This window comes from Chenopodium album, chromosome 27 (assembly GCF_948465745.1).
Source record: "Chenopodium album chromosome 27, dcCheAlbu1.1, whole genome shotgun sequence".
NCBI lineage: Eukaryota > Viridiplantae > Streptophyta > Magnoliopsida > Caryophyllales > Amaranthaceae > Chenopodium > Chenopodium album.
In genome coordinates, this window is record NC_137860.1 from 19648616 (window position 1) to 19656124 (window position 7509).

At 39.1% G+C, this 7509-nt stretch overlaps 1 non-coding gene across 1 annotated transcript; it reads right to left on the bottom strand.

The window, feature by feature from the left end:
* Positions 1–1963: 1963 nt before the first annotated feature.
* LOC145621766 (small nucleolar RNA R71) lies at positions 1964–2069 on the bottom strand. The gene has a single exon (XR_014108565.1). It is a non-coding gene; the product is annotated as a small nucleolar RNA R71 (small nucleolar RNA).
* Between the last annotated feature and the right edge of the window lie 5440 nt (positions 2070–7509).

Genomic DNA, 7509 nt, shown 5'->3' on the forward strand with positions numbered 1-7509 from the left:
AGGATTCCCGAGCTTCCTCTCCATGATCTTTCATTGTTTTCATGCCTAAAGCTTGTGCAAGAAGTTTCAAGTCAAAAGAGGGATCAAAAGGGCATGCTCAAGGCCTTATAAATGCCTTCCTCATGGCTCATTTTCTTCAAGAAATTCAAGGAAGTTGCTGCCTACCTTGTCCTTCATCATCATCATCTAGGATGCGTGCACCTTGTGAGCAAAGGCAAAGAAGAAAGGAGGGCGCTGCAGCTATGTGCGGGCGCACATGAGGAGTGTGCGGCCGCACATCAGTCGTGTGCGGCCGCACATAGGGTGTGTGCGGGCGCACATCTGGTGTGTGCGAGCGCACACACCTGGGTGTGCTCCCGTGCGCACCGTTCTCTCTCCTCCGAGCGCCCGCACCTGCGTGGGTCTATTTTTGGGCGTCATTTCCGACCTCCTCCTTGTATATATAGTTATTTCTACCTATTTTTAAAAAGGAAGTTTTAGATTGAATGAGATAGTTAGTTTTTGGAGAATTTTTAGAGAGAGAAACTCAAGAACTAGAGAGAGAAACTCATGATCTTTGGTGTTGTTCAAGAATTCATCATTGTATTTGATCTTTTGATCAAAGTTTTGTAAGGATCTTCTTCTTAATCTCAATTCAAGTTTGATTTTAGTTGATTTCATTAGTTTTTCATATTGTTGATGATTGATTTGGTTATTGATTGATTGTTAGTTTAATCTTTGAATTCAAGCATGTTGATGATTAATTTGATGAATGTTGTAGTTTTGATCTCCATTTCTATGGCTAGTGAGTAGTTCTCTAGCTAGGGAGATGGTGAAGCATGCATGAATGATGGAATAGTGTAATTTGGGGATAATTGATGGAGTTGATGATATGATTAAATTGGTTGATTTTTCATGTGCATGTGTGTGATTAATTGAGGTTTGGCCATCTTTGATTAATACACTAGATTGCATTGTAAGTATGCTATGACACGGACAATTGATTAGTAGACTTGCAATTTCACGATTGAGGTGCTTTGTTAAGTTCCCTAGTTAGTGTTTAGCATAGTTGACGCTAGTTAGACCTCTAGGTGAACCACCTTAGCATGCTCTTTTGGATACATGATAGTTTTCCCTCATATCGATTGACTTAGTCGGTTTGACCTCCCAAATTACCAATTCCATTGTGAATGTATGTGGATCCATTGCCCTAGTGTTTTAGATCGATTAAATACAAGTTTGCATACCTAGTTTAGACCTAGTCCTACTTCAAACCCCTTTTGTTTTCGAAATAGCTTAATCTAGACTTCGTGCACTTAACATCATTCCCTTGGGATTCGACCTTGACTTGCCGCTAGACTATTAGGGGTTGGTTAAGCATATAAATATTGTTTGATAGGGCAAGGTGGTAGCCCAACGACCTACCATTCCTAGCCACGTCAAAATGGCGCCGTTGCCGGGGAATGGTGCTTGAGTGTATGAAGTTTTTGAGTCTATTTCATTTTTGATAAAATACAAAAAGATTTTGTTTCTCTAGGATACACTTGTAGCCGTGCTACTAATATTGTCTTTAAGTTTTGTGTGTGTAGATCCCAAGTCATGGGAAGTAATTCAAGAGTTACCTTGAAGGAGCTTGGAGTGCCCGGGGCTTATAGGTATGAGAGCGCCATAGCTCCACCTATATCACCGGAGAATGACTTTGAAATTAGGCCGGAAATGATCACCTTGATCGAGAGAAGGCAATATGGTGGGGCAAAGAACGAGAGCCCATTGAACCATCTTAAGGAGTTTGAAAAATATTGCAACACTATCAATGTCAATGGAGTTTCTCAAGAGTTTATCCGCCTTAAGTTGTTCCCCTTCTCTCTAATAGGAAGATCTTTGGAGTGGCTAGACAAAGAAGTGAAGCCCAATTCCTTGAAGACATGGGATGATGTCACAAAGGCTTTCTTGTCCCGTTTCTACCCACCAAAGAAGACGGCGGAGGCTAGAGCCTTAATCCAAAGCTTTAAGCAATTGCCTAGAGAGAATCTCTATGAAGCATGGGAGAGATACAAGGACCACCAAAGGGAATGCCCTCACCACGGAATTCCAACATATCAAGTGATCCAAATCTTCTATAGTGGTTTGAGCTTTCAAGGTAGATCGAGCCTAGATGCCGGAGCCGGAGGGCCAATCATGAACAAGACGGAAGAAGAGGTTGTGGATGTAATAGATGATGTGGTAAGGAATTACATGGATTGGCATGATGAAGAGAGAGACTCGGCAAGCACAAGTTGCTCAACCGATCAATCTTATGTCATCAACGAATTGTCCACAATGGTCTCGGAGTTAGGAAAGGAGGTGAATTTTCTCAAGAACAAGCTCGAGAGCCCTTCACAAGCTTCTAGTCTTCCCTCCCAATTTAAGGGGAGAGGTACATCTTCCTACTCTAACCCTCTTTTTGCTTCTTGTTGCATGATTAGAGAATGCTTGGTTTGTGATATATGTGGCAAGAATGATCATGATGCTTCTAATTGCTCCAATGTTCCTTGTGATAGATATGATGGATATGAGAATGTGCATGTGAATTGTGATGATAATAATGATTTTGGACCTAGATTTAATGCTCAGAAGATTGTTGGGAATAGGAATTATCACAATAATGGGAGCTATGATAATTACAACCAAAAGAGTGGTAATGGTAACCGTGTGACCCAAGAATTTTGTGGTAACCATAACAACTTTTGTTGTAATGATCAAAGCTATGGCCAAGAATATGGGGATCATAACCAAGGTTATGGTAACCATAATCAAAATTTCGGCCAAAATCATGGTAAGGGTAATTGGAGTAATCAAGGTAGGGGAAATTTTCAAAATGATTTTCAAAGAGACACCCCACCCCAAATTACTCCAAAGACTCAAAGCCAAGGTGATGATTTCTTTACTCAACAATCCCAATTGAATAGGCTAGAAAATTTCATGATGGGTCAATCTAGGATGTTGAATGAATTCACATTGTCTTGTAACAAAATGTTTGAGGTCCTATTCACTCATGGAAAGATGCTTGAGAACCAAATTGTTCAACTAGCCACCCCTTTGAAAGATTGTGCTAGTCCATCTCTTTTTCCCTCACAAGAAGTTGATTCTAGGGAACCGATGTGTGCTATGACCACTAGGAGTGGTAAGGTCCTTAAAGAGAGTGTTCCTAAGAAGAGTGAGGAGAGTGAAAAAGAGAATGATTTGAGTGAAGAGAATAAGAATGAAGAGCCTAGCAAGATGAGTGAGGATTCCAATGATAAGCCTAAGGAGAAAGAGCGGAAGCAAGATGAGGTTTACAAACCTAGACTTCCTTAACCCCAAAAGCACACTAGGCATAAATTGGATGAGCAATTTGGGAAATTCATCGACATGCTTAAGCAACTTCATCTTACTCTTCCTTTTACCGATGTTGTAGAACAAATGCCAAACTATGCTAAGTTTCTTAAGGAAATTTTGAGCGGTAAGAGAGATTGCAATTTGGTGGAGCCGGCGAATCTAGGGGAGTGCTTTAGTGCCTTTTTTCAAAGTGACCTACCCCAAAAGTTGAAGGATCCCGGAAATTGCTCCATACCTTGCAAAATTAAAGGAAAATTGTTTCAAAATGCTCTTTGTGATCTTGGTGCTAGTGTTAGTATCATGCCTTATTCCGTTTTTAAGAAACTTAAGCTAGGTGAACTTCTTCCATCCAAAATGACCCTTCAATTGGCCGATCGGTCTATCAAGTTTCCTAAGGGGAGAGTTGAGGATGTTCCTCTCAAGATAGGAGAGTTTACCATTCCCGTTGATTTCATTGTGCTTGAGATTGCGGAAGATGACCATATCCCTATCATCTTAGGAAGGCCTTTCTTAGCCACTTCGGGAGCCTTGATAGATGTTAAGAGAGGTCGTATTACCTTGAGAATTGGTAAGAATGAGGAAAGTTTTGATTTGAAACCAACACATGAGTCTTTGTCCCTTGTAAAAGGAATTATGTGTGTTAATTCCCCTCGCCCTATTGATGATGTATGCACTATTGATTCTTCACATACCGATTTTCTTGAGAATTATGATGATGTGCTTTTGAGTTGTGATAGCAAGAAGGTTAGTGAAGATAAAGTGATGATTCCCAAGCTTATGGACGAGGAGGAAGTTGATATTCCTCATTGGTTTGAACTCCATCCTCAAGATGAAGGTGATCTTTCTATGAGTTTAGATGGTGAAGGACCATTTACGAAGAAAAACAAGGCAAAGAAAAGAGCACGAGATTCTAAGAAAAAGAGAAAGAGAATGAAGTTGAGGAAAGAAAAGCTCGCATTCGAAAGGTCTTTGCATGAAAGCTTAACAAGCAACAACGAAAAGTTACTAGAAGATGAAGAGGAATTTGTTCTTTCTACTACCTTGAAGAAGGTGGTGTTCTTTGACCCTCCATGATTCGGAGGAAGGGTCGAGCTTAGGACCTTAAGCAAGCGCTTCCCGGGAGGCAACCCGGAGATTCTAACTTTTCCTTTTGATTTTTGAGTTTTCTTATTTTTGTTTCTTTTATTACTTTTTCTTTGCTTTTACTTTTCTACTTGTTTGGATTTTTAGGATGAACTTTGCGAGATTGGATTTCTTCAAGAATGCTTGGTGAATGGAAGGTGTTCGTGGCGCATATCATATTTTGTTCGATTCCAATCGAAATTCGAGGTAAAAGGGGTACGAATTTTAGAGAGGTAAGATAGGAATTTCATGTTTTAAAGGTTGGAGGAAGTTGATACTTAGTGAATTTTTGAGGTGTGCACATGAATTTTCAACTTTGAGGACTTTGAAAATGATTTTAGCTACTGCCTATGTTGTTCCTCATCACTATCATGATTCATGTGTGCACCAAAATAGGCAGTAAGTTTCAAATTTTTGAGAAAAAGGAGGGAAGGGGCACGAACAGGGATGTGCGGCCGCACACGAGGCATGTGCTGGCGCACAGCCTGCGTGTGCGGGCGCACACCAGTCTTGTGCGGCCGCACATGGCTAAACGTGCCATATAACTTCTTCTTCCTCCTTTTTCCCTTCATTTCCTCATTGCATCTCCTTCCTCACGAGCATTCCCCCTTTCACAACCCTCCTCACTTGTGCACACTCCTCACTCACCATTCACCATCAAAAATCCCTTTAATCCAAATCTTGTAGTTTAGAGTAGTTCTTTAGTTAGTTTAGTTTTAGTTTTTCTTTCCCTTAGTTGTATATATTTCTTGCTTTGTTTATTTTTCTTTTATTTGTTGTTTTCTTTTCTTTGTTTTGAAGTTACTAACCATTTTCTTTGTTCATAGTTTCTTTTATTTCTTTTTCTCACTTAATTCCTTGAAGAGCTTATGAATATGGAATGCTACGAGGTGGTTTCTTATTGCTTCGTTTATTTTGCTATGCTTGGAATCCCGGTGAGACCTTTCTTATTTTTCTCTTTATTTTCTTTGGTTGCATAGAATAGGATTAGTTTAGGAGAAGTTGAATGGTTCGAGGATGGATGCTTGTTAACACGTAATGTGTTTGGGATCGGTGACTTTGTTGTCTATCGATCACTTGTTTGTCGATTGGGATTTTTATGTGTTTAACATGCTTTCTAGACCTTTGCATGATTTTCTCCTATGTTTTCCTTCCTATGTCTCCATTTTCTTTTCTTTTACTTTCTTTTATTTTACCTTTTTCTCTTATTTTCTTTTATTTTTCTTTTTATTTTTGATGTGATTTTGAGGCATTGTTTTTCATTTCTTTTCTTTTGAGATGAACATTGTACATTGGACTTGTCTTTTGCATGACTTTCTTCCTAGGTCGTAAAGGTATGCACGGTTTGAGACTATGTTTGGTTGACTCTAGGATAGTGTATGCTAGGGTAGTTGGTTTGAACTAGGAGGATCATGAAGCCGGATTCTACTTGTTTGTGGTATGTTGGTAGTTGCTTCCTATAGTTGATTTGACACCATTGGTGAGTTTTTGCCACGACCTTGTGAGATTACTTGTTTTTCTAGCCTTCAACATTACTTGTGTGAGCGGCGTGGATCCTTGACTATGCAAACCTAATCTAATAAAGCTTGATGTATGATTCTCAAACACGAGACCGAACGATCTAGGGAGGACAAAGGCACCTTTTTCGGGGTGGTATTTTTCTATTTTTAGGATAGTTTTATTCATTTTCTTTATTTTTGGGTTTACATTTGCCTCCTTGCAACCATTTGAGCCTTTTACCTTCTTTTCAAGCCACATCTTTAGATCTTTGGCCTTTTGTTTCATTTTTCTATTTTTCTTGGTTTTTGTGAAGCAATTGATCATGTTGATGGAGTTTGTGGTGGAGAAGTTGAAATGTTAGGTTTTTATGAAAGCAAGATTGTGTTATGATTTCCTTGTGAATAATGGCAAATGAGTTTGAGTAAAAGCCGTCCTACATTACAAAAGGCATGGACAAATAAGTGCAAAATTGAAAAAGCCGTCCAAAGTTAAAAGAGGCGAGGACAAAGCACTATTAAAAAAGAAAAGAAAAAAAAAAGTGAAAAATGAAAAAATTCAAAAATATTTTGATGTGAGTTTTCTCCCTTTTTGAGCATTGAGGACAATGCTCCATTTAAGCTTGGGGGGAAGCGTTCTCACGCTTTTTGTATATATTTTTGTGAGTATAGCTTCGAGTAAGCTTGGGGGTGTTGTTTTTGTTTGGTGACAACTTAGTCTTGGTGTAAAGATATGCGCAATCTTTGCTTCACTATTAGGAAAATCACCAAATTTTTAAATTTTTTAGCCTACCTTCACCCTTTATGCCTTACGTTACATCCTTGGGGAAAGACCTTTTGACCTAGATAGTTGAGTCACTATTCGGGGGAGAGCATCATGGGTCATTGCCTAAGGATAGGGGATGCATAGTCAAGATGTCGAGTAGCCTAATAATATTTCTTTTCCGGTTCCTTCGAGGAATCATTGGGACACTCACTAAAGGGAGATTTGAGACTAGTGGGAAGAACGCGGTAAGATTGTTTGGGATGAAAGTGAATTGTGATAACTAGTTCCTATGCCTAGCATACCCTATGTTTCAATCAACCTTGGATATCTTGAAACGTGCATACCTTAACTACTTGAGAAAGATTGTCATTCATTTGCTTTATAGTCTTTATGTTGATTCATTTCGTAAAGGTTTGTTTTTCTTTCATTTTTCTTTCTTTTAATCCTTTCGTTTGCCTCATTGATGTTTGGTTGAGATTTATGGGTCAAACTCTTAGGATACCCTTACGAGACCTCACTCGTCCTCATAGGCGACTTTGGGGTTTAAAGGGCTTGTTGTAGCTAAAAACAACCGTGATTCCTACGACAGTGAGTCTTAGTGTATATTCTTATCTTGAGTCATTCTTTTTCGTTTTCAATAAAATTTTCATCCTTTCTCTTTCTTTCTTTGTTTTGCTCGAGGACGAGCAAAAGTTTAGCTTGGGGGAATTTGATGAGTGACATTTTTGGCACTCATTTGGTTCCTTTTTGGATGACTTTTATTCCATTTTATCTCTCCTTTCTTTAGTT